Source organism: Hylobates moloch, unplaced genomic scaffold (genome assembly GCF_009828535.3).
Source record: "Hylobates moloch isolate HMO894 unplaced genomic scaffold, HMol_V3 SCAFFOLD_13, whole genome shotgun sequence".
Classification (NCBI taxonomy): Eukaryota; Metazoa; Chordata; class Mammalia; order Primates; family Hylobatidae; genus Hylobates; species Hylobates moloch.
In genome coordinates this window covers 89,941,822-89,967,282 of record NW_026652288.1, presented here as the reverse complement: position 1 = coordinate 89,967,282, position 25,461 = coordinate 89,941,822, and the positions used below count along the sequence as shown (strand labels likewise).

At 34.1% G+C, this 25,461-nt stretch overlaps 1 protein-coding gene across 5 annotated transcripts in view; it reads left to right on the top strand.

Annotated features, from left to right (window-relative positions):
- Positions 1 to 25,461, top strand: part of PEX5L (peroxisomal biogenesis factor 5 like) — a 789,103-nt gene that overhangs the window by 138,189 nt on the left and 625,453 nt on the right. Inside the window, exon 1 of one of the 5 annotated variants that reach the window (XM_058427075.1) lies at positions 7,483 to 7,507. The exons of the other annotated variants lie outside the window; for them this stretch is intronic. The gene's annotated coding sequence lies outside the window, so the exon portion shown is untranslated. Of the gene's footprint in view, positions 1 to 7,482; positions 7,508 to 25,461 lie in introns of those variants that run through there. 5 annotated transcript variants of the gene reach the window in all.

Below are 25,461 nucleotides of genomic sequence, written 5' to 3'. Positions count from 1 at the left end.
CTTTATTTGCCATATTAATACACTGTCCTTTTACTTAGATTTTAAAAATAAATTCATTGCTTTTGCTTAAACTTAGCGTCACCCTAAGTAAAAATACCTATTAAGCCATACCTGTGATATATTTAACAATATACATAACTATGTATAGATACATAGCTATGAACCAAAAAATGCTCCATCTATCTTTTTTTATACAACGAATATATAAACTTAATTACTTTCAATGATGTAACCCTAGTGTAAAATAGAAGTTTAGGCTAATTCAAAATACCAGTGAGTAGATTTTTATCTATTGCAGCATTTCATGACACAAAGGCAGTTGATTAATGGATTGATATCAAGTTGGAGGGGTGTTTTGAATGACAAGCTGCAGGGCTGTGACCTTAGGCCTGACCTGCTTGACATTTTTGTTGGTGACTTGAAGACATAGGTGGTGAATTTGTTCAATTTGAAGTTACATAACCCAGAAGGAATAGCTGATATACTGAATGATAGAGCTGATTCAAGAAATTTTTGGCAGATTTATAGGTGAAAAATAGAAACATGATAGGAATTAATGTAGAAGATACACAAATAAATTAACAAAGATGTTCAAATAAAGAAAAGAGAAGATATAGCAAAAATACTTAAGCATTTCAATTGGCCACAGACTCATTAGTAGCCAAAAATCTTAGCTGATAACTAGATACAGATGTTCTAGAAAGTAAACGCAAACTTAGGTTCCAGGTGATACGCTCAAGAAAATGCTTTAAAACTGAAGCATCTATTCTAAAATACTAAAAATAGAACTACCATTCAACCAAGCAATCCCACTACTGGGTATCTACCCAAAGGAAAAGAAATCATCATATAAAAAAGATACCTGCACTCATGTTTGTCACAGCACTATTCCCAATAGCAAAGTCATGGAATCAACCCAAGTATCCATTAACAGATGATCAGAAAAAGAAAATGAGGTGTATACACAGCGTGGAATACCATACAGTCATAAAAAGGAATGAAATCATGTCTTTTGCAGCAATATGGATGGAGCTAGAAGTCATTATCCTAAGTGAGATAACTCTGAAGCAGAAAATAAAGTACCACAAGTTCTCGCTTACAAGTGGCAGCTAAACACAGATCATAAAGATGGATATAATAGACACTGGGGACTCCAAAAGCAGGGAGAGTAGGGAGGATGAGGGTTGAAAAATTACCTATTGAGTATAATGTTCACTATTTGGGTGATGGGTACACTAGAATCCCAAACTTCACCATTATGCAATATATCAAAGTAATAAACCTGCACATGTACCCCTGAATCTAAAATAACAATAATAAAACTGAAGTATTCAAATTAAGACAGTTGATTAGGCTGATCAATCCACAGCTGGAATATTGTGTTCAATTCTACCATATAATCCAGGAAAAATGTAGATTTATAGATCCTGTCATGTGAGAGACAGTTGAAGGAACTGAAATAAGTATACAGAAAAACATTCTAAGGTAAGCATGATGGTTAATTTTATGTGTCAACTTGACTGGGTTAAGGGATGCTTAGATCACTGGTAAAATACCATTTCAGGGGTGTTTCTGGAAAAGATTGGCATTTAAATCGGTAGGCTGAGTAAAGATCACCCTCACCAATGTAGGCTGGCATCATCCAGTCCATTGAGGGCCCAAATAGAACAAAATGGCAGAATGAAGGCAGAGAGATTTGCTCTCTGTTTGAACTGGAACATCCATCTTCTTCTGGCTTAAAAAATTTTAATTTTTAATTTTTTTGTGGGTACATATTAGGTATATATATTTATGGGGTATATGAGATGACATTCTGCCTTTGGCACTACTGGGTCTCATGACTTCAGCCTCAGACCGAATTAACACCATCAGCTTTCCTGGGTCTCCAGCTTGCAGAGGGCAGATCATAGGATTTCTTTGCCTCCATAATCCAATTTTCATAATAAAAATCTCTCTCTCTCTCTCTCTCTCTCTATATATATATATATCTCTACATATATCTGTTCTCTCTCCATATATATGTATATATGTACGTGTATATATGTATACGTATATGCATGTGTGTATATATATATAGACTTGTATTCTGTTTAGTTGCAAAAATAGACTAAGTGATCAAATCATTTCACAGCCCTGTTAATTGAGTTTTCTTAATAATTAAATTACATAGCTGTTTAATGATCCAATTAACTATTCTACAAATTGACCTTCAGATAACTTTGTAGTTCTGGCCTAAGTCAAGTAAACATGCTTGAAACTTTGGGCTGAGTTAATACAATGATGCTGCCAGATTTAACTAATTTGGGGGAATCAAAGGGAGATCAGACAACCACATCATTATTCAACCCAGGCAAAAAAAAATGTGTCTTGGCAATAGATTAGACATCACTTTTTGCCTTTATTTTTAGATGTTACATTCGAGAAGTTAATATCATTTTCCAAAAAGATTATTCAGCTAGCTACATATACTGCCACTGGGTGATAATAGCTGCTACTGCCAATACTTCCAAAAAGAGAGGCTTAAGTTCCAGAATGATTTTCTAGGATTTCTAAGTCATAGTACTTTTTGTGCCTTCACGACTTAATCATCATTTTTCTATATATTTTTATTTTATTGAAAATAAAATCTTGGCTGGGCACGGTGGCTTACGCCTGTAATGCCAGCACTTTGGGAGGGCGAGGTGGGCAGATCATAAGGTCAGGAGTTCGAGACCAGCCTGGCTAATATGGTGAAACCCCATCTTTACAAAAAGTACAAAAATTAGTCGGGCATGGTGGTGGGTGCCTGTAGTCCCAGCTACTCAGGAGGCTGAGGCAGGAGAATTGCTTGAGCCTGGGAGGCAGAGGTTGCAGTGAGATGAGATTGCGCTACTGCACTGCAGCCTGGGTGACAGAGTGAGACTCCTTCTCAAGAACAAAAAAAAAAAAAAAAAAAAAAAGGAATAAAAGTCTTACAACAGGTGATTTTAATTCTAATGATAATTTAGAAAAAAGAATATAGAGATAAGTTTATGGTGTAATTCATTACCTTTATCACTAACCCTTCACTGCTTCCATGAATCAACAAAAATCTTAGCTTGAAATCAAGGCACTTCCTAGCTACCATGTTCTCTCTTTGGAATACCTTCATCTCAGTGCTTGGCTTGTTTCTCTCAGTAGCCCAATGAAGCACTGCCTCAGGAATGAGCAGCTTATTGGTCTTTTTTTCCTCCCTTCCCCAGACTATTCACACTAATCATAGAAAAGCTTTAGTTTTCCTTTATAGTCTACTACTTTGAAATTCTCTTTTTATTTTTCTTTGATGTGTGCTAATAGCAAACTATAAAACATATTCCATCCTAAAAAATAAGCAATTGAGTTAAAACACTTTGAGATTATACTAGCCTTTTGTGTAGATTTTTGATATAAATCTTAGTCTTCATTTTCTTTGCAATTTTCAGAAAATGTATTTGCATTACCAAAGATGGATTATAGTAATTACCACTAATTTCTGTAATGAAATAGATATAATTTTGGGGGGAATTCTGACTTTAATTCCTTTAATTCACTTGCTGGCATCAATAATCTTCACATTGATGAAGCTAGAGGCAAGGGAGAGAAAGAGGATGAAGTAATCGAGATTGTGGTGATGCAAGGACTGCGTTTTCTTCTACAGTTACTAAAGCTAATGGACACAAAAAGTTTTAGGATGTGAACTCTGCAGATGTATTTTTAAGGTATTCACAAAAACTGGTTATGCAAGTTGCTTGTACTTTCTCTATTGCTCAGGCACCTAAATGACCTCAATCCACTCAGGGCTGTCCACTATGTCATGCAATTTTTGAGCAAGAAGACATTGCTTAAGGCTAGCCTTTGCAAAAATGGAGAAGAAATTTTGTGTAGGAAGAAAAAGTCCCTATGTGTTTAACTGACCACTTTAGCAGTTACAAGAAAGATTTCTTCTCACTCAATAGCTTTAGTTGTCAAAAAGAAAAATAAGAAGTGCAGAATAAGCCTTAGAAAAGGTTAAAGATAAGAAAAATACATCTTATACATAGTGCATTTATATATAAAGTAGTGCTTTCACACTCTGTACATGGTTGTAAGGATATTTAGGAGAGGCAAAAGATCATTCAGATTAGCAAATCTTTCTTCCAGAGGTCAACAGGAAAAACTCTTTAAATAACATTGCATGCAGCTTTTATATTCTTAAACTTTCTTCTAATGGTCAGTGGAGTTAAAAATGATCGCCAAGCCTTTTTTTTATAGTATATGATGATAATACCTTTTGATTCTATATTAAATAAAGGATTGCTAGTTTTCTTTTAATCAAAAATGTCTAAGTTGGCAAAAAAGGTATGACATCAGTGTGACATGATGCAAGAAACAGGGAATGTGAAAAACCTAGATCGTAGTCCAGGTTCTTCACTTTAATATTATAGCTATGTGGCCTTAGGAAACTTTAATTCATCAGCTACACTTTGTTCACTGGCAATGAAAGGAGTGATAATGGCTGCCCTGCCTTCCTTATAGGGTTGTGATGGACATCACTTGGGAATGTTGAGAAATGATCTACCGTAACAGCCACCATCAAACCTAGTTGTTTCAAAAAATGGCCAGCCTAGAAAGTCCTCAGCTCCACACATCAAACACTCCACATCCTCATTTTGAAACATCCCCCAACTGCTGCTTGCCTTTCTACAGTCAACCAAGAACTGCCAAATTATCTGAAGACCAATTAGAAAGTTTTCGCTACTTCTAAAAATCCCATCTTAATAGAACACTTGCCAATCGGATTGTTTCAGTATTTCCTCTATACAACTTAGTCTCCTTTCTAAAACTTCTGAACCCCTGCTGAAACAAAAGATAAGTTTCCTTGCTGCAAGTTTATGAACAAACACCCTTTCTTAATTTTGTCTTGAACTTAGGTTTGTCTTTGACAACCGTGTTTACATTTATGTGTTCCATAAATGTAAACACGGCTGCAGAGTTTTACATTTGCTAAAGGAGATGGCAAAATTAAAAATAAGCTTTAAGGGATCAAACTTAAGTTTATTTTGGAAAAGCAGACTGTAAGTAGATACCTGTTTTCATGCTTCAGAATCTAGGCTAATCATATTCCATACCAGCCATCATTTATAAGTGCTTTATTGGTACCATTTTAGAGTTAGCAGAGTGTGTCTCTGGAAGCTGACTGCCTAGCTTTGATCCCTGGCTCTAGCACTTACTAGCTGTATGAATGGGATAAGTTATTCAATAAATGCTAACATTTGTAGAGCACTTACTGTAATTTAGGCACTGTGATAAATATCTTATGTGAATTATTTCATTGAATCTTCAGTGAGGTAGGTATTATTATCATGCTTATTTTAGAGAGACTGAGAAAGGCAAATAATTTGCCCAAGATCACACCCAGCAGTTTCCATGTCAATAAATCAAGAAATATTAATAGTGTGTAGATAAAGTATTGTTGAAATAATTACATGAGACAAAGCATGTACACTGTTAGTCTAGTGAACTATCTGATATATAGGGATTATTCAGGGAATGTTTATTATAATTATTCTTACAGCTTTTGTTTTTTCTTTTTTTGAGACAGTCTTGTTCTGTTGCCCAGGCTGGAGGGCAGTGGCATGATCTTGGCCTGCTGCAACATCTGCCTCCTGGGTTCAAGTGATTCTCATGCCTTAGCCTCTCAAGGAGCTGGGATTACAGGCGTGTATCACCACACTCAGCTGATTTTTTGTATTTTTAGAAGGTATTTTGTATTTTAGGGGTTTTGCTATATTGGTCAGGCTGGTCCAAAAATCCAGGCCTCAAATGATCTGCCTGCCATGGCTTCCCAAAATACTGGGATTATAGGCGTGAGCCACCATGCCTGGCTTATTCTTATAACTATTGTAAGGTGAAAATAAATTGTCTACATTATTAAGGTCAAGAGACTTCAGCTGACCTTAAAAAAACAAAGCATAAGGTGAGGAAGGATAAATGACATATAGTAGTCCTCTCTTATCCATTACGGGCATGTTCTAAGACCTCCGGTGGATGCCTGAAACACATATAGTACCAAATCCTATACATACTATGTTTTTTCTTATATGCACATAGCTATGGTAAAATGCAGTTTATAAATTAAACACAATAGGAGATCAACAATAATAAAACAATTATTACAGTTATACTGTAATAAAAATTATGTGAATGTGTGCTTTCTCATTCTCTGTCTCAGAATCTCTTAATATTTTTGGACTGGGGAAACTGAAACTGTGGAGAGTGAACTGTGGATAAGCAGGGACAACTGTATTAGTATTGTAAAATAGAGACTGTTAGGTTAGTCAGAGAAGAATTCATAAGAACAAATGCTCCTTAATTGAAACCTTGCCATTGACACAGGAAAATGTCAAGGGGAAAAAGATAATGATATATTGATAGGGTCTGGTGGAAGACAGCTAGGGGCAGTTGTAAAACAAAGAAAATAACTGTAAGAATTATGATGATACACAGCAGGGGCTGAGTTTGGAGAAGGAGCACACCTACGAAGGAGTCATTGCTGTTCTAGAATTACTATATTCAAAGGATCAATATTTAAAGCTATGAGATGTGGGGAACATATATCTCATCCTACTCATGCCTTAATATTTGAAATGCCAAGACATTATAGGTAAGTCAGTATTTTGAAGGACTGGGGAAAATGGTAGTGGCCTGTAGATCGTAGTTCACCATAGTAGGGTTTGGTTATGTAGATGAATAGCACATGATTTTAAGTTTGGTTAGTCAATCAGTGTAGAAAGATCTGGATCACTGCAGGAAATTAAAAACTCCAGTAGGAGTGGTGCTAGAAGACTTCAGAAAATAAAGAGACCTCTAAGGTAGCAAAAGAAAAAAGCAAGAAGATGAGAAACAGGTGGAAAGGAATATCAAGGACAAATGGTGCTTAATTTATTTTTCTTTAGTCCCAATTTTAACAATGTCCATAAAAGAACACGATTCTACTTACCTAATCTCTATTGATTAATTGATATAAACTCTTTAAGTGTGAAACATTGTGAGACTAATGGGAATTTAAGATCAGGTGGGAGAGCACCAGGGTCATTGCAGGCCAATGAATGAGCTACTTTGAGGTTTGCAAAGCCATTTATATTGCTCTCTATAATATTTGCCTAGTCATTTAACCTCTGGGCTTCAGTTACTTCATCTGTAAAATGATGATGTGGAACTATATGATCTCTGGGGAACTTTGCAGCATTAAAATGTTAAGATTCTCTTTGGCTTACTTTTAAGGAAAAGGCATAATTCCTTTTGGTTAATAAAATATCAAGAAGTTCACATCTCACAAGTGTTGATGCAAATGGATTTATGCATACTCGCTCACATGTACACATATGTAGTGTTATAAAGATTATTGTGAAAATACTGACATAACTGGAGTGAGTGTCATAAAATTGAAGAGAAATCCATCTGACAAAATATTTTGTGTTTGCAGCATGAAAGAACATGAACGCTTTTACACAGAGTCTTCCGGCCAAAGGTGAGGGGATGTAGCAATTTATCTAAGTAAATTCAAACAATATTTACTCACAAAGTGAGAGCATCCGTCTTTTGCTCTGTATCCCTGTGTCTTTAAGAGGATAACAATTCCTTTTCCAGTTTCTTGCCCATAATTTGAAAATGGCTTTGTCCTAAGGATTTTTCATTTTGATAAGCATTTCTCTCAGAAAGATTAAAGCCAAGATTGACTAAACTCACCCTTATGAAGTATTTTAATTTAATTTTTCAAATCATTCAACCATTGCCAAGGTTCTATTGACAACTTCTTATGCAAAAAGCTTTATGAACTTAAAGCTTTAGATATGGCCAGCAGACCTGTACCTCATGAGGTATGGGATTTAAGGCAGGGTGAGGCATCCTTTCTTAATACTGGAAGTGATGAGACTTACTGGAAATGGGAACAATGGGGTTAAGCACTGAATAAAGAAAGAGAAAATAAGAAAAGCAAGGCTGAGAATCTCTCAACCTAATCCAACTAAAACACTCATGAAATCCTACAGAGAGATGGCTACAGCTGATGTTTCTGAGTAATACAATGTTATGTAAGAGAAACTGCTGATGAACATAAAAAGCTACTAACAAAGATACGAAAGACAAGAAAGAAGAGTAGATAAAGAAATAAGGTCTTTTGTGCAAATGGAAGGCCTCAGTGCTTTTCTATATGATGTGTACAAGTTGCTTATATTAGTGACATAAACAAGAGATGCATTTCCAAAGGACAGTTTGAAATTGTTGGTTGTTTCTGCAGACCCAGCAATAAAGACAATGAAGACTAACCAAAAGTTTAAGATTATTTCCTGTGCTTATAGGAAATAATCACTTATTCATTCATTATTTTTATGAAAATAAGCACATAATTTACATATTTTTTTATTTTCTAATCACTGGATAAAATATATGAAAATAAATGCCCTTGCCCTTAAGGAGTTTAAAATCTACTTGGAAATAAAATATAATGCTTTTATTTTTATTAATTCCCCATATGGCTCTGATACAGTAACTCATAAGAGACCTGAAAAATCAGGTAAAATTTTTTCCTCTGAAATTCTTAAGAGGGGTTGATAATAGTGTTTTCTTTATGTAAAAATCGGCTAAAAGATAGCTTAGTATGTTTTATTAGGCTGTTAGAGCCAAATTTATTTTCATCTTCAATATGCTGTAATTTTATTCAGAACCTATTTTTATTCTGCTAGATATTTCAATCCATAAATCCACATGGCCCAAGGGAAAAACGTCCTGGGAATGAATCATCTGTTCTGCTCAGTAGTTAGACTGCTGAAGTTGCAACAGCTGGAACGAATGTCTGCTTTGCATGATCTCCTTTATCTCCATAGAGCCCTTTAGACTTGTTCACACTCCCTCACTCTCCTTGGGGGAAAACTTCTAGCATCTGGTAGCTGGGACTAAATGTAAGTTAGAAATAGATGCTTTACTCTGTTTGTTATTTGGAGCCAGCCTTCTAGTTTTCTAGTTTGCTCTGGGCATGTAAAACATGGTGGTGGAGGTGGTAGTAGAGGTGTATATGTTTTTCAGGAAAATAGGAGTGCTGATAAAAGTGAATGAGGTGGTATGAAGTAGAAACTATGTAATGTTAGGAACCTTTGGTAAAGATGCTGAAGTTGCTTCTACTGGAGAGGAAAGAAATTTAAGGGAAACATAATAGTTGTCTTCAAATATCTGAAAGGTTGACATGTGAGGACTAAAAAAGATGATGGTGACTTTTAAGGTTCTAATAACTTCTAAGGAGTGGGAGATAGTGAGGTGCAGCATTTGGCTCAACCTAAAGAAGAACACAGACGTTCCCTGTGCTTATTGAAGCAGAGGCTAGTAGACTGTTCTGGTCTTGTGGAGGTGAAGTAGAGGAAATTAGACAAGGCGGTGAGACTGGGATGGGACTTGGGATGGGGAAAGCAAATGCGTTGAATTCCTGTGCCAAATGTGGTCAAGTTGTAAGGACTGCCTGGAGCACTGCAGGCCTCTGACACTATCCAAGCTTATGAGGAAGAAATGCTATGATTGATTAGACTAGATGTGCATGTTGTGCATTTTCTTTCCCTGGACATTCCTTCAATATCCTCTCCACTCTTTAGATTTGATGATGCTAAGGTGGTACTACTTGGTGCTACTACTAGCCCAACATACCTACCCTGCCCTATAGATTCAAAAGGCAACTTGGATCCATATTACTTGCTTTGTCCACCACTCCTTGTAGTTTGTTACTCGAGTGGATGTGTGTAGTTGGATTGGCCTGATTTGATTGAAAGCTTATGAGAATTTTACTCCCTGCTGAGGTATGGGATTAATAAAATTCCAAGGAAGCATAGTGATATACTGGGACATAATTTGGCTTCTACCCCACCACTCCACTGAGGTTGCCTCCACCAATGATGCCATGAAGACTGTTTTACCAAAACCAAAGTGCACTTGACAACTTCTGAAACACTTTATCTCTTGGCTCATATGATGCTACTTCCCTCTGCTTTTTTTCTACCTTACTAACTGCTCCTTCTTGGTATCTTTTACCCAAATCCACACACCAGAGTCAGATTCTTTTTAAGAAATGATAAAAATATATCTACCATTTTATCTACTATTCCTGTAGATTTAATTGCTACTCTTATATTGATAATTCTAACATTTCTAAATATAGCCAAGATCTTCAATCTGACCATTCTATCTGACAACTTGCTTGAAATTACTTCTTGGATGGCTCACAGGTATCTGAAATTTACCATTCAGTATGGACTGTTGATCCACCCCTCATCTCTTTCCTCCGCTCTTAACCATCCCATTGCACAACTGGCCACTCAGTTTATCATCTAGGAAATCTGAAGCTTATTCTTGATTCTTTTCCTTCTTCTACCTCCTGACTCCTCATCCAATCTATCATCATAAATGTCTACAAACTACATTTGGAGTGTTCCACTTCTTTCCATTATGCTGCTACCACTCTAGACCAGACTACTAGTGTCTGTCATCTAGATGATTGCAATAGCCTTCTAAATATTTGCCCACTGAAATCTAGTATTCACAGAGTAGTGAGAGTACTCTTTTATTCATTCAATGTTAATTTAACAAACATTTGATTGAGTACATGAAGGGCTTACCATGGATCAGGCTGTTTAAGGCTCCTGGAAGTCATCAGGGAACAAAACAAAGATCCCTGCCTTTGAAGAGCTTATATGTTCTTCCATCTTCTATGGAAGATGGACAATAAGTAATCAACATAATAAGTAAATATATAATGGGCTAGATGATAGTAAATGCTGTGGAGAAATTAAAAGTAAAGCATGATAAAGGGGCTAGAGAGTGCGGGGTAGTGATGATCCAATATTAAATAGGTCAGGATAGGTCTCAATGAGAAGGGGATCATTTCATGCGTTAACCAGTGGACATCTGAGAGAAGAATGTTCTAGACAAAAAACAGTAATTTTCTTTAAAATGAGAATATATCTGATGTGTTTGAGAGACATCAAGAAAGCCTGAGTGAGGGAGGAGGAGTGTAGAAGAGGAGGAGATCAGTGTTATGAGTGAGAATGGAGAGCCTTGTGGGACATTGTAAGAACTTTGGCCTTTACTCTAAAGGGAAGGAAGAACTATCGGATAGTTTTGGTAACAGACTTGCATAATAAAAGCCATATTTTAAAAGAATCATTTTGGCTGATATTTTGAGAATAAACACTAGGGGATAAGATTACAGTGGGAAGATAAGTTAGTAGGCTATTGCAGTAATCTAGCTGAGAGATAATGGGGCTTAGACAAGAATGGTAATGGGAGAGGTAAAGTAATTAGATTCTGGACCTATTTTGCAGATAGACCCAACAGATTTCCTGATAGATTTGATGTGGGATGTGAAAGAGAGATATTAAAGATGATTGCAAGGTTTTAGGACCAAGCAACCAGAAAAGATGGGACTGTCATAACATGAGATAGAAAAGATTAAGGAATACATTTAGTGGGAAGATCAGGAGTTTCAGTCTTGATCATGTTAAATTTGATATACTTATATTAGACATCAGAGTGGAGGTGTTGAGTAGTCAGTGGGCTATGCAAGTCTGAAATTCTGGAAGAGCACTCAGCTGGAATCTGTCAGCATGTAAATGGCATTTAAAGCCAGGAGACTGGAAGAGATCGTCAAGGGAGTGAATGTAAGAAAGAGAAGAGGACCAAGGATTGAGTGCTATGGTATTTTAAAATTAAGAGGCCAGAGAGAAGAGAACTCAGACAAAATAAAAAAGATGAAGAAGGTGAGAACAGTGAAGATGGAAAACAAGCAAAAGGTGTGGGGTTTAAAAAAAAAAGTGAAAAAAGGGCATTGACCAGAAGCAAGTCATTAGTTGATAAATCAAATAAGATGAAGATTGGGTTCAGCAATAGAGTTGGGGCCATTGACAGGAGCAGTTTTGTTGGATGGCTGAAAGCAAAGACTTTCTGTGTAGGTTTTGAGACAAAGAAATATGACCTATGAAGTGTTTAACAACTACAACAAAAAGAGAATAACCTAAATCAGATTTGGGTCTACTTAATCATTTTTAGAAAATGCATGTAAGAGAGAAACAACATGGAATACAATCAGCAAATTCCAGATTGTGGAAAATTAGAACAAAGGGATTGATTTTTTTCAACAAATACATTGCATGGAGGTGGGGATGGAGAAAGAGGAGAAGCCAGAGAGGAAGGGGAATCACATGGATTAAAATAGATTTAGGAATAAGGTGACCATGTCTTTCAGCTGGCATAAATCAGATTATCCTGATTTATGCTTATTTCTGACACAATTATTAATAGTGCTCCTTTTTACTCTTAGTTAGGTCCCAGTTTGGACAATAAAATATGAAGTCACCCCATTTAAGATACATAACAAATGCAAGTATAAACTTCATTGTAATCAAACAACAGACTGTTAAAGAAATATTTATGACATAAATGGGAAAATTGAACACTGATTATCTGATAATGTTAAGGAATTATGGTCAATGTTTTGAGGTGAAATTATGTTGTGATTGTATTTTAAAAAGCTTTATTTTTAGATATTTGTAGATGAAATGACAGGATTCCATGGATTGACTTAAAAATAATCCTGTATGTGGTGGGGGAGTTGATAACAATATAGATAAAACAAGAATTATAAATCATGAAGTTTATAGTTGTTAAAGCTGGTGATGAGTACATGGGAGTTCATTGCGCTATTCTCCTTTCTTTTGAAAATTTCCATAATAAAAAGTTTAGGAACGAGATTTAGAGAGAATGGGAGGAGAGGAATTAGAAATTGTAATGTTTTGAGGAGCATTGCTGCGAAAGGGAACGATGAAATGATTCAGTAGCTGGCAGCCGAGGTAAGATCAAGAGAAGGGTTTTTGTTGTTGTTGTTGTTGTTGTTGTTGATGTTTTAGTTTGTTTGTAGGCATTTTAAAATGGGAGAAAGAACACTGATGGGAATAACCCAGTAGAAGACGAAAACATGAAACAAATGATCTCACTACTCAAATTAAAACTCATCAATCAATATCCCTCCGCTGCACTTAGAACAAAATTTAAGTGCTGCATTATCTTGTCTCTATCTTTCTGTCTCTCTGCTTCTATCTCGGTTTCTTATTTCTTAGGCTGTTGCTACAATGACCTTCTTTCTCTTCTTTAAATATGCCAAACTCTTTCTTAGCTAAGGCCCTTTATACATGCTGTTCTCTTTGCCTGGAATGCTTGTCCCTTAGCTCTTTGTGTGACTGGCTCTTTCCCATAATTTATCTCAGCGTGAATGTCATTATGTCTTCAGTGAGGCATGGGTTAAAGGTTACTATTTTTTAATTTTTGCCTATGGATATCCACTTGTGCTATCACTATTTGTTGAAAATATTATCCTTTCTTCCTTGAATTGCCTTTGACCTTTGATGATCAACTGTCAACTGTCAATATATAACTGGATCTATTTCTGTAGTGCTTTCTATTCTCTTCCACTTATTTGATATAAATTTATAATCTTGGACTTGAGTAATGTTAGTATTCTAAATTTGTTCTCTTTTTCTTTGAAATTTTTACCTATTGGTATTTTGATTGAAATTGCATTGAAGCTATGGGTCAATTTATGGAAAAAATGACATGTTAACAATATCATGTCTTCTGATTCATAAACATGGTGTAGTTCTCCTTTTTTAGACTTTCCTTAGATTTTCTTGACAATGTTTTGTAGTTTTCAGTATAAAAGTTTTGTGCATATTCTGTCAGGTTTGTCCTTAAATATGTATTTTATGCTATCATAAATGATATTGATTTTTAATTTCATTGCTAGTACACAGAATTGCAATTGATTACTGTATATCGATCTTATGTTCTAGAATTTTGCTAGGCTCATTAATTCTATTAGATGTTTTTGGTAGATTGTATGGAATTTTCTACATAGGCAATTAATGCCATTTCTTTATTTCCAACATATTGTCTTTTATTCATTTTTCATGCCTCGTTGCACTGGTTAGAACCTCCAGTAAAATGTCCAGAAGAAGTGGTGAGAGTAAACACCTTTCCCTTGCTCTATTCTTAAGTGGAAAACATTCAGTCTTTTGCCATTAAGAATGATATTACCTGAAGTTGCACACAGTTACCCTTTATCAGGCTAAGAGAGTTCCTTTTTATTTCTACTTTGCTGAGAGTTCATCTCTTTAGTATCTATTGATATTATCATGTATTATTTTATATATGATATAATAAATAATATCATTTTTCATTTTCAGTCTCTTAATATAGTAAATAATGCGAATTGATTTTTGAATGTTAAACCAACCTTGTGTTATTGAGACAAACACAAACTGGATATTCTATAATTGTCTTTTGTATACTTTATGTTGTGGAATTTGTTTTTTAAAGTTTTGTTCAGAATGTTTGTATCTATGTTCAGTATGGGTATTGGTTTATGGTTTTCTTTTCTTACCATGTCTTTGGTTGTGGTATCAGGATAATGTTGGCCTCATAAAATAAGTTGTAAAGTAAAATTTTCTGTTCAAATTCTGGGAGAGTTTGTGTAGAATTGTTATAATTTATCCTTTAAATGTTTCATTGAATGTAACAGTGAAGTAATTTAGGCATGAAGTATTTTAAACTACACATCCAATTTCTTTTTTTCTCTTTTTTAAGATGTTGCCCAGGTGGGAGTGCAGTGGTGCAATCTTGGCTCACTGCAACCTCCACCTCCTGGGTTCAAGTGGATTCTCCTGCCTCAGCCTCCCGAGTAGCTGGGATTCAGGCATGTGCCACCATCCTTGGCTAATTTTGTATTTTTAGTAGAGATGAGGTTTCTCCTTGTTGGTCAGGCTGGTCTCAAACTCCCAACCTCAGGTGATCCGCCTGCCTTGGCTTCCCAAAGTGCTGGGATTACAGGCGTGAGCCACCATACCTGGCAAAATCCAATTTCTTTAACCAATATATGGCTATTTAGATTATCTATTTCTTCTTGAGTGAGCTTTGGTATTTTGTGTCTTTCAAGAGATGCATTCATTTTATCTAATTGTTAAAATAATTGGTTAATATTGTTTAAAATATTCCCCTATTTCCCTTCTTAATACCTGTAGAATCTACACTAATATCTCTTTTTCAATTTCTGATATTAATAGTTGTTTCTGTACTTTGTTCCATGGTTAATGAAACTAGAGGTTTATCAATTTTATTGATCTCAAAGAACCTGTTTTTGGTTTTACTGATGTTTCTATTATCTTTCTGGTTGTCTATTTCATTGACTTTTCCCCCCCTACTCTGTAGTACTTTTTTTCTGCTTCTTTTTCCCCCTTCATTTTCTTACTTTAATGAGATTCTTAATGTAAAAGCTGGATAATTAATTTGAAACTTTTCTTCTTTTCCCATATAAGTACAGTTTTCGTGCTATAAGTTTTCCTCTAATTACTGCTTCATCTGCATTCTATAATTTTGCTATATTTTAATTTTCATTTATTTCTGCTATCTTGGTAAATGTTCATGTGTACTTAAAGAATGTGTGTTTTTCTGTCATTGAGTAGAATTTTCTATAAACATCAATTAGGTGAAGTTGATAGGCAGCATTATTCATCTCCTCAATGTTATTGATATTCTGCCTACTTGTTCTATCTATTGAAAGAGGGGGTTGAAATCTCTTGCTATAACTGAATTTTCTTTCTTTCCTTGAAGTACTATTAGGTTCTACTCTATGTATATTTTGGTTCATAACTGTTTTTATCTTGATTTATTCATGCATTTATTATTATGAAATGATGCTTTTCATCCCTGTTACTATTCTTTGACCTGAAACCTACTTTGTCTGATATTAATATTACCATTCCTGTTTTCTTTTTATATATCTTTTTTCCATTCTTTTGCTACTATTTATTCATATTTTTATCTTTAAAGTGTGTTTATTGTGGGCATCATACAGCTATATCTTGCTTTTTTATCTAATCTGACACCCTGTGACTTTTATTTGGGCTGTTTAGACCATTTATATTTAATGTGATTGTAAATATGGTTGGGCTTATTTGTTCCATCTATTCTTTATTCTTCTTTTATTTTTCTGCCATCTTTTAGATTATTTTTTGTCTCCACTTTATCTTCTTTGTTGAGCTTATTTTCTATAACTCTTTATTGTCTAATTTTAGTAGTTTAAAATATATGACTAACTTTCACAGTCTACCTTCAAGTAATATTACACCATTTCATGTGTAGTATAAGAATTTTGTGATTGTAAAGTTCTATCTTATTCCTTCATACCTGTGTTATCACTCTGTTTTACTTGTACATATGTTATAAATCCTAAAAGGCTTTATTATTTTTGCTTTAAACAATTGGTTAACTGTTATTGATATTTAGATAATGAAAAAATTTTGGATATTAACCAACAAAATTGCCGTCTTCAGTATTCTTCATTCTTTTGTGCAGTTTCCAGATTTCCATCTGGCATCATTTTATTCTATCTAAAGAACTTCCTTTCATATTTTCTATAGTGCTGGTCTATTGCTGTTGAATTCTTTCAGCTTTTGAATGTCTGAAAAAGCCTTTATTTTTGAAAACTTCTTCTCCCTCTACCCTAAAAATAGAATTTTGTGGTGATAGTTTTTTTTTCTTTCATTGCCTTGAAAGAGTTGCTCCATTCTCTTCTGACTTGTATGTTTCTGATGAGAAATATTCTGTCATCATTATATTTTTTTCCTCTGTATGTCATGTGTTTTATTTTTCTCTAGTTGTTCTTATCAGTAGTTTCAATCAATGTTTTTTGATATGGTTTAGTGTAGTTTCTTGCTTTTTTTGTTGTTGTTTTGTTTTGAATACCTTGAGCTTGTTGAATCTCTGGATTTATAGTTTTCATCATATTTGGAAAATTTTCAATTAATATTTCTTTGAATATTTTAAAACCTGTTTCTTACCTTACTGATTCTCTGTTCCTTTATTTTCAATCTTTTGCCATGTTTAATTTTGGATAATTTCTTTTGCATTTAAGTTCACTAATCTCTACTTATATTCAAGCTCATTAATCTTTTTTGCAATGTCTAATCTGTTGTTGATGATATATATTTATATATGTGTGTATGTTGCTAATTAATGTATTCATTTTTTCTCTAGTTTATTGAACATATAGAATATAGTAATAATAGCCATTTTGATTACCTCATCTACTAATTCTATCTCATGTATCAGTATTTCTGGGCTGTTTTTGATTGATTGATTTTTTTTTCTTGTTATGGGTTCTGTTTTCCTACTTCTTGCATACCTGATAATGTATGATTAGGTGTTAGGCATTAAAATTTTTACCTTTTTGAGTGCTGTGTATTTTTATATTCCTACACATATTCTTGAGCTTTGTTATAAGACGCAGTAAAGTTACTTGGGAAAAAGTTGGATTCTTTTGGGTTTTGCACTTAAGCTTTGTTAGATGAGACCAGAGCATTGTTTAGTCTGTGGATAATTTTTCCACTACTGAGGCAAAACTCTTCTGAGTATCCTGCTGGATGCCTTATGAATTATGAAATTTCTTATACTCTAGCTATTGAGAACAGGAACTACCCCCAACCCCATGTAAATTCCTGGGATTGTTCTCCGTAATCTTTTTGTGAGGTTGTTTCTCTGTCCTCAAGTGCTTTTCTCCTAAGCACATATTGAATACTAATCAGTAATAAGCTGAAGACTAAAAATGGATTTTCTGAAGATGTCTGGAATTCTCTGTGCTATTGTCTCTCTAATAATATTCTGTGCTTTGAGAACTCTGGCTGCTTTTTTTCTCTCCGGAATACCAGTTCTATCTCCTTGATTGTGGAGATCTGCGGGTTCTGCCTTGGTTTCCCCTTGCTGAATAGTAGCCTGGGTACTCTCTTAAGATAGTAAGTTGGAACAGCTTTAAGGATTATCTTATTTATTTCTCATTTCTCCCTGATCATTGTCTTTCATTGTCTGATGACTGATGTATTAAACTGTTTATACACTTTGTCCTGTTTTCAATTCTTTCAGTTAAGAAGGCAAAATGTGGTCACTCATGTCTTGGCTGGAAATGAAAGTGCTTCTCTGCTATTAGGTTATAATTCTTTTCTTGTTTGGTTGCTGCTACTGAAAACAGATTTCTCCTATGCCATTTTTTTCTTTGTTTAATCTTTTTCATTGCATTAGTTTTGGGGAGGGATGTTTTATGACTAGGCCTCATGTAGCTATCTTTTCTCTGTTTATTAGACATGTACATTTTCTTTTCTGTGATTCATGACTTTCATGTTCTTTTCTTATTTTTCCTGTGAGCATCTCTATGCATTTATTATAAGTTTCTCTAAGATCTTAAATATCAGTATACATGCTCTTTATATGTCATATTTATACCAACCATTCTTCCCAATTTGTTTGCATTTTAATCTTGATGATGATTTCTTTTGAAGTAAAAGAGCATTTCATTTTATGTAATCAAGTCTTTTATATAAAGTCCTTTCACAACCAGAGAATGATATTTACCTCTATTATTCTATTCTATATTTTTTATGGCTTCATTTTTCTTTACAGTTACTTCTAGATTTTTTAGGAATTTGATTCGTCACATAAGGTATACAGACTTAATATTTTCTCCAAATATTCTCCTAGAACTATTTATGAAATACTCCTCCTTTTGATACATATTTGTAGCGTTCCCTTTATCATATAAAAATTTGTGTCTATTACTGGATTCTCTTCCATTTATTCATATATTTATTCCTACACCATTTAATTGCTATGTTACATTGGATATTTTGTAGTGCCAAGGGCCCCATTTTTACTTTTTTACATGAATTTAAAATTTATTTTCATACAAATTAATATTTGCTCATCACGCAATAATTTAACAATGAACAGTATTGCAAGGAACACAAAGCATCTCTGAGCCAACCAAAAGTGATATCTCAGTGTATAGCATCTCTGAGCCAACCAAAACTGATATCTCAGTGTATAGTTTTCTAGATCTTTGTTTATATATGTACTTTTAATATTTTTATAAAATGGGGTCAAACCACATTCTTTTGTAATTTCTTTCTTTTCCTACTTTTATTGAACATATTTTCTATAAATAATATATTATATTTTTAATGGTTGAAGGATATTCTGTTGCATAGATGTGTGACAATTTAATCAATCCACTCTCCTCTCTTTTAGTAAACGTTTTATTGAAGGAAAACTTCTTTCAAAAAAGTTTGTAAATTATATATGGGCAGCTTGTGTTTTCACAGAGTGAACACAGTTTCCAGATCAAGAAGCAAGGCATTATTAGCACTCCAGAAGTCTTCTCATAAATCACCTCCCACCTCAAATAAACACTTTATTCCACAGAGTCATAGTCATTCTAACACCATAGACTAGTTATTCCTGGTTTAGAACATTACATAAATGGAATCATATCATGTATACTCATGTGTCTGGCTTCTTTTTCTTAACATTATATTTGTTATCCATTTGGTTGCATGTATTAATAGTTCTAATTCTGTCATTCTTAATGCACTTTAGGTTTCAGGGTCATTATAAGCATATGTTTAACTGTACAAGAAACTTCTCTCCAAAGTGACTGACCATTTTCCATTTCTATCTACAATGACTGAGTGTTCTTTACATATTTTGGATGTATCTTCCTGAGATACGTGATCTGTAAATATTTTCTCCTGACTTATGGCTTGACTTTTCATTCTCTTAACAATGTCTTTCACAGAGTAAAAGTTTTTATTTGGAAAAAACAAAACTCAGCTTTTTTTTGTTCTTTACGAAGTATGCTTTTAGACTTGTGTTTAATAACTCATCACCTAACCCAAGGTCACAAGGTTTTCTTTTATGTTTTCTTCTAGAAGTTTTATATTTTATATTTGCACCTATGACCCAAAGAATAGGCATATTTTGTAGTTAAAAGCAGCACAATAAAAAAGCCTTATGAAAGGTTTTACTAATGTACACTTTCATAAGCAGTATCTGATAACATTTTCACAACAACCACCACACTGAATATTACCTTTTTTAAAAATCTTTGCATCTTAATCATTTAATAATGGTAATTTGTTTAAAAATTGTTTTGTTAATGATTTTCAATATTTTCCATGTTTGACTTTTGTAGTTTTAAAATTATATCTTGTGTGTTCAGTTCATTTCTTTCCTGTTAGAGTGTTCATGTTTTTCTTTAAAAAATTAAAGTTGTTAAAATACTAAGGTTTTTTTTTTTTTTTCTTTTGGCTTAAGTGCATGTAACAGAAACCAGATGGTATGGCTTGACCAAATAAGGGTATTTTTTCTCACATAACAAGTTCAGCAATGGCATTTCAGGTCTGGTGCAGGCACTAACGGAACTAGATTGTCCTCTTGATGCTTCACTCTTACTAGTGTGTGACTTTTATTTTCCTATGGTCAAAGATGGCCGTTACACCTCCAGGCATCAATTTGAGATATCAAAAAGGAAGACAGGAAGACTCAATGGCAAAACGCACATGGCAGCTTACCCTCTTCCTTTCAATAAGGAAAACATGGCTTTCCCTGAAGCCCCATCCAGGGAATTTTGCTTATGTCTCATTGACCAAACATGGTTACAGGGACATCCAACTACAAGAGTAAAGAAAATAGTTGACATGTTGCTGCCAAACACAATATGGGATCTGGAAGCAAAGAAGTAGCAGAAAGTAGATATAGGACAGGCATTAGCATTAGCAAAGTCTACCATAAGAATATGTTGCTATTTGTAAGTCAAAAAGTTAAATTTTTTTTCCAGTTTGTTTTTTGCCATTATTTTTCTTGTGTGTGGATTTTTGGTATGGAAGTTTTACATTAATATCTTTTCTTTTATGGTATCTGTTTTTGGTAATTATGGTTGGAAATATCTTCTACAACCCAAAATTGCCTAATTTTTATTTTATATTATCATCATCTTACTTATTAGAATTGTATCTTAAATATTGAGAGTTTGACTAGAATTACATTAAAGCAAATTATATTAAACTATACCAAACCAATTAATTAAGAATTTATTCCTCTAATAGCCAATAATATCTGTAGCATCTATAATGACCAATAATATCTAACTTTACCATAGGAAAACAGGTATATTTGACCCTCTTGCTTGGCTGTGTTTCACAATCTTATTCATATGGATTTTATATATACCATTAATGTTGCTCCTATATATTGTATATTGTATGATTTTAAATTTTGTTTTGTCTATATGAAGCATCCTGCTTATTATATATTATTTTCTGATTATTACTGGTTGATTATAATATTCTATATATAATATATATGTATACGTGTATATATGTGCATACAAATATATATATATTGTCTTATTCACAGCCATTTTTTATAACTTTCTTATTCTAATTTTTTGATCGATTTCCTGGGTATATAATTTTATTTTCTGCAATTATTTGTACTCTTAGTACTTTCTTCCAATTTCTTAATGTGTTTTTCAGAACTTCCAGAACATCATTGTTTGTTCTGAACTTTAATAAGACTGACTCAATATTTCAGCATTAAGTGTGATTTTTGGCTGCCAGTAGATGTATATCTTTACAATATTAGAAAAAGGTACTCCTAGTGCTAATTTTTGCATATAGATTTTGTTCTTATATACCCCATGCCATCAGCTGACTGCAGCAGACAATTTTGTTTTCTTTGAGGCTCAAATTTTAATCTAGTTTTGCCACTGCTAACTCTCTTCTGGGGGGCCAAGTTGGTTTTATAGTCCTTGAGCTCAGTACATGTGTTACCAAGCTGTCAAAGGAATAATTGAAAACCAAGTGTTGGCTATGGTAACTATTCACTTAGATGCACCTCCTGATTTCAAGGCAACTTAGAATCATAGGTGAACATTGTTTTGTTTTTTAATCACAAACTGAGATCTTTACGGTGGAAACTTATAAACCTATAATCAGAAATATCTATTTTATGGTGCTTCATTCACACACACATACACATACACACATGCGTGTGCACACAAAATACCTCACAGATGCTAAATGCAAATAAATACTTTAAAAACATCCACATTTGCCCTGGAGAAGTTTAGGCTAATGGGGCTTTCTAGGCTCAGAACACTAACGTGCAAGTCACAGACAGGTTTTTACTGTGCTTATCCACATGACAGATACTGAGCTTCTGTACTTTCCTTACATTTTATTTTGATCAATTCAGTTAGATGTTCTTTTCACCTCTGAAACTGTTTTCTTCTTTGTCTACATCACAGTGCCTGTTATGGTAATCATTTCAAGGAATGCCAGAACATTCTCACATTCACTAGAGGAAACAATTTTTTTATCCCTTATTTAAATTACAAAAGTTTTTCTAATACCGGATCTATTTTTAAAGCTATCTCATTCATTTATTCACCAAATATTATTGATAAATGATAAGATAATAGAAACAATAGATATTAATAAGAATATGTCATAGTTCATGCACTCAAGGTGCTGATAGTCTGAAAGGGGAAATGTTTAAACAAAATAATACAGGTCAGTGTGGTGGTATATGCTATGATTTGTTATTATGGGAGTATAGAGAATGGTCATCTAAATCAGACTCTAAGTAAATTCAGTAACAGTAACGGTGAATATTTGTTCTCCTTTTCTTTCACTATAATAGAATTTTTTGTTAAATATATGACCACTCAGCTATAGACTGTGTTTCATCTAGTCAAAGATATATGACTAAGTGATAGCCAACAGAATGTGAAGGGAGGGGAAGGAAGTGATGCGTACCACTTCTGAATCACAACTCCCTTCCTTTCCTTTTTTTTCTCCACGTGGCTTCCTAGAATGTGAGTGCTGTGAGGAGTCATCTTGAGCCATATAAAAGAAGGTGATGTCCTAGGAATAATGGAGCAATAAGAGATTAGCTCAAAGGAGATTAGCTTTCTGACAACCTTATAAAACAGGATCATCCTCCTGCAGGCTACTAATGTGAAAGAGAAATACATGTCCATTTTGTTTAAACCACTGTTAATGTGGGTCTCTATTATAATTGCTATATCTCTATCCAAGCGAATGCAGCAAGCTTTCCCCAATCTTTACTCTCTTTTCAGTATATTTTGACCATATACTCATGTTTAAAAGTTTCTTTATATTGATGTCTTTGATCTATTCTCTTAATTCCTCTTAAATATTTCACCAGTTTTCTGTAAGACTCTTCTTCCTATTTTTGATGCTAATGTAGAATTTCCTTAAAGTTTTTTCCTTGACCTTCTTCTGTTTTTACTTTTTTCTCTTAGAACCCCAGTGGTTTTAAATATCCCTTCTTGAAACTGATTCCAAAACCTATTGCTATCCTAAAGTCCAGGCCTGTGCTATGGGCTCCAGTTCCAGGTTCCCAACAGCCTGTAATAAATTTCTACTTGGATGTCTTGCTGCCATTTCACATTCAGCAAGTTTAAATTTAAATTCATGTTCCTCTCCAAATCAAACTCCCTTCTAGAGTTTGCTATTTATGTTCATGACATCATTATTCTTCTAGTCATTTGAATTGAAACTTTAGAATTGTCTTTAGTTTCTTCTCTCTTACCTGTCAACAAAATTTAAAATGGTGGACTACCTGAATCACTGCCTTTTTTAGTTCTCATCACCCACAATCCTCTCCATAAAGATGGAGATATTGATTTCAATACCTAAAACACTTTTAATTCCTTTTTGCAAAATCCCGATCAGAGTAGCTGGTTTTAGGTCACCTCTGTGAAAAACTCCTGTCTAGGTAGCTCAGGAAGAATTCTTCCAACTCCATTAACTTCTCTTACACAGACTGTAAACCTATGGAACTGACCCGGCTTCTCCCATATCACTACTAATTCCTTGCTCTTGTATCTTCCTTCACATAATTTCTGGTTATATAGCTCTCATGTGTACATACTCCTTTAAGTATTTGCCCATTTCTTTTTTGAAGATTATTATTTACACCCTTCTGTTGGTCTGTAAATGTATTGTTACTTTTTCTCTCAGTTTCTGCCTTTCTGAAATATAATTGTTACAAAATGGTTAGATATACTCTGAACAATTCAAGGGTTGGTTACTGGTAATTTTGCTATTAGTTTACTGAGTGTGGAGTTTTTCAGGCATCTTATGATAAGTGCATAAACTTGAGTTCAACTCTTGAGTCAGAACTTAACAGTACAACCATTTACTAGCTTTCTTATCACTTCCCTGTAACCCTAACACGAAGCCCCAGCAGATCTTTTGTCAAAATGATTCCTTCCCACCTGTACCTCTTTGTAATTACCCCCATTGTCACCATCTTGGTTTAGGCAGTCATTATCATGTCTTAGATCTTTGCATTGTCCCTTCAGCCCCATGTTTCTAGTTGCTCCTGTCTATTCCCTACAGCTTTGTTTTGAGAAACAGTTGGCTTCATGTCGCTTTTTCCTCATGAAACTCCAATAATTCTCATTTTCTTATAATCTACAATCAAGACTCAAGTTTCTTTGTTAGCTTTTTGATCACTTCACCTTCAATAATTCCCCCTTACATATCATCGTCTCTAAGATCACTTCTTCTCCAAAATACCTAGAAATGCCTATGTCTTTTGCCTTCTAGTCAAAGCCTGTTTTTGAGGCATAACACTTCCATTAAGCTTTTTCAGATCATTGAGACACATAGTGATTACCCCCTATATGAGATTTTATAATGTAAGTTCCTTTCTAGCCAGAAAAATCTTGATTAGATCTTGTATTCTGAAGGCACATCCTTCCCTGCTTGTCTCAACAAAACTCTACAGATGGTACTCCATTGTACTGCTTAGTGTGGTGGTGTAGTTAGGGTCAGGCTAAATTTTCTCTCTTTGTGGATGATCTGATTGTTTTTTCAAAATTTGTGAGTCGTTCTCTTGAAAGTTTGAAATTCTAATAGGACTGGCCTAGATATATTATGCTTTTCAGTTAGTTTATGTCAAGCATGATGTAAACTTTGAATTTTTAGACCAAAGATTTTTTTTTTTTTTTTGAGCAAGAAAGTTCCTTGTGTGCAGTCTAGATGTGACTCAGTCATCACAGGAATCCTCCATTCTTGCCTCACAGAAGCCTTCAGGCATGATCTGAGCACAATGTATTGTCTCTTAACACTACATACATCATTAAGTACCAGTGAATGAACAATATCAATTTTACCAACACTTTAATGGGGAGATAGAGGAAAATGGTTGTATTGGGAGATATATCATTTTGCTCCCCAAATACCTGTTTGAGATCTCTTTCACTGTCTTTCTCAGCTACGTTATTTTACTGTTTCCAGCCTTTCCTTTCTCCCATGTTTTCTAATCCCCATGTCTTTTTCTATTCCTTTCCTTGAACAGAGGAATTTAGCTCTTCCTGAGATTATTATCCAACAAATCCAGAATACTTAATAACCATACTTCTTATTAACTATCAGGGGTTTGTAAATAACAATTTTTCCTGACATATTTTTTCAATTACATTGAAGATTTTTCATTATTGTATGAATATTGCTTCTTTTCAATAACTGTTGATAT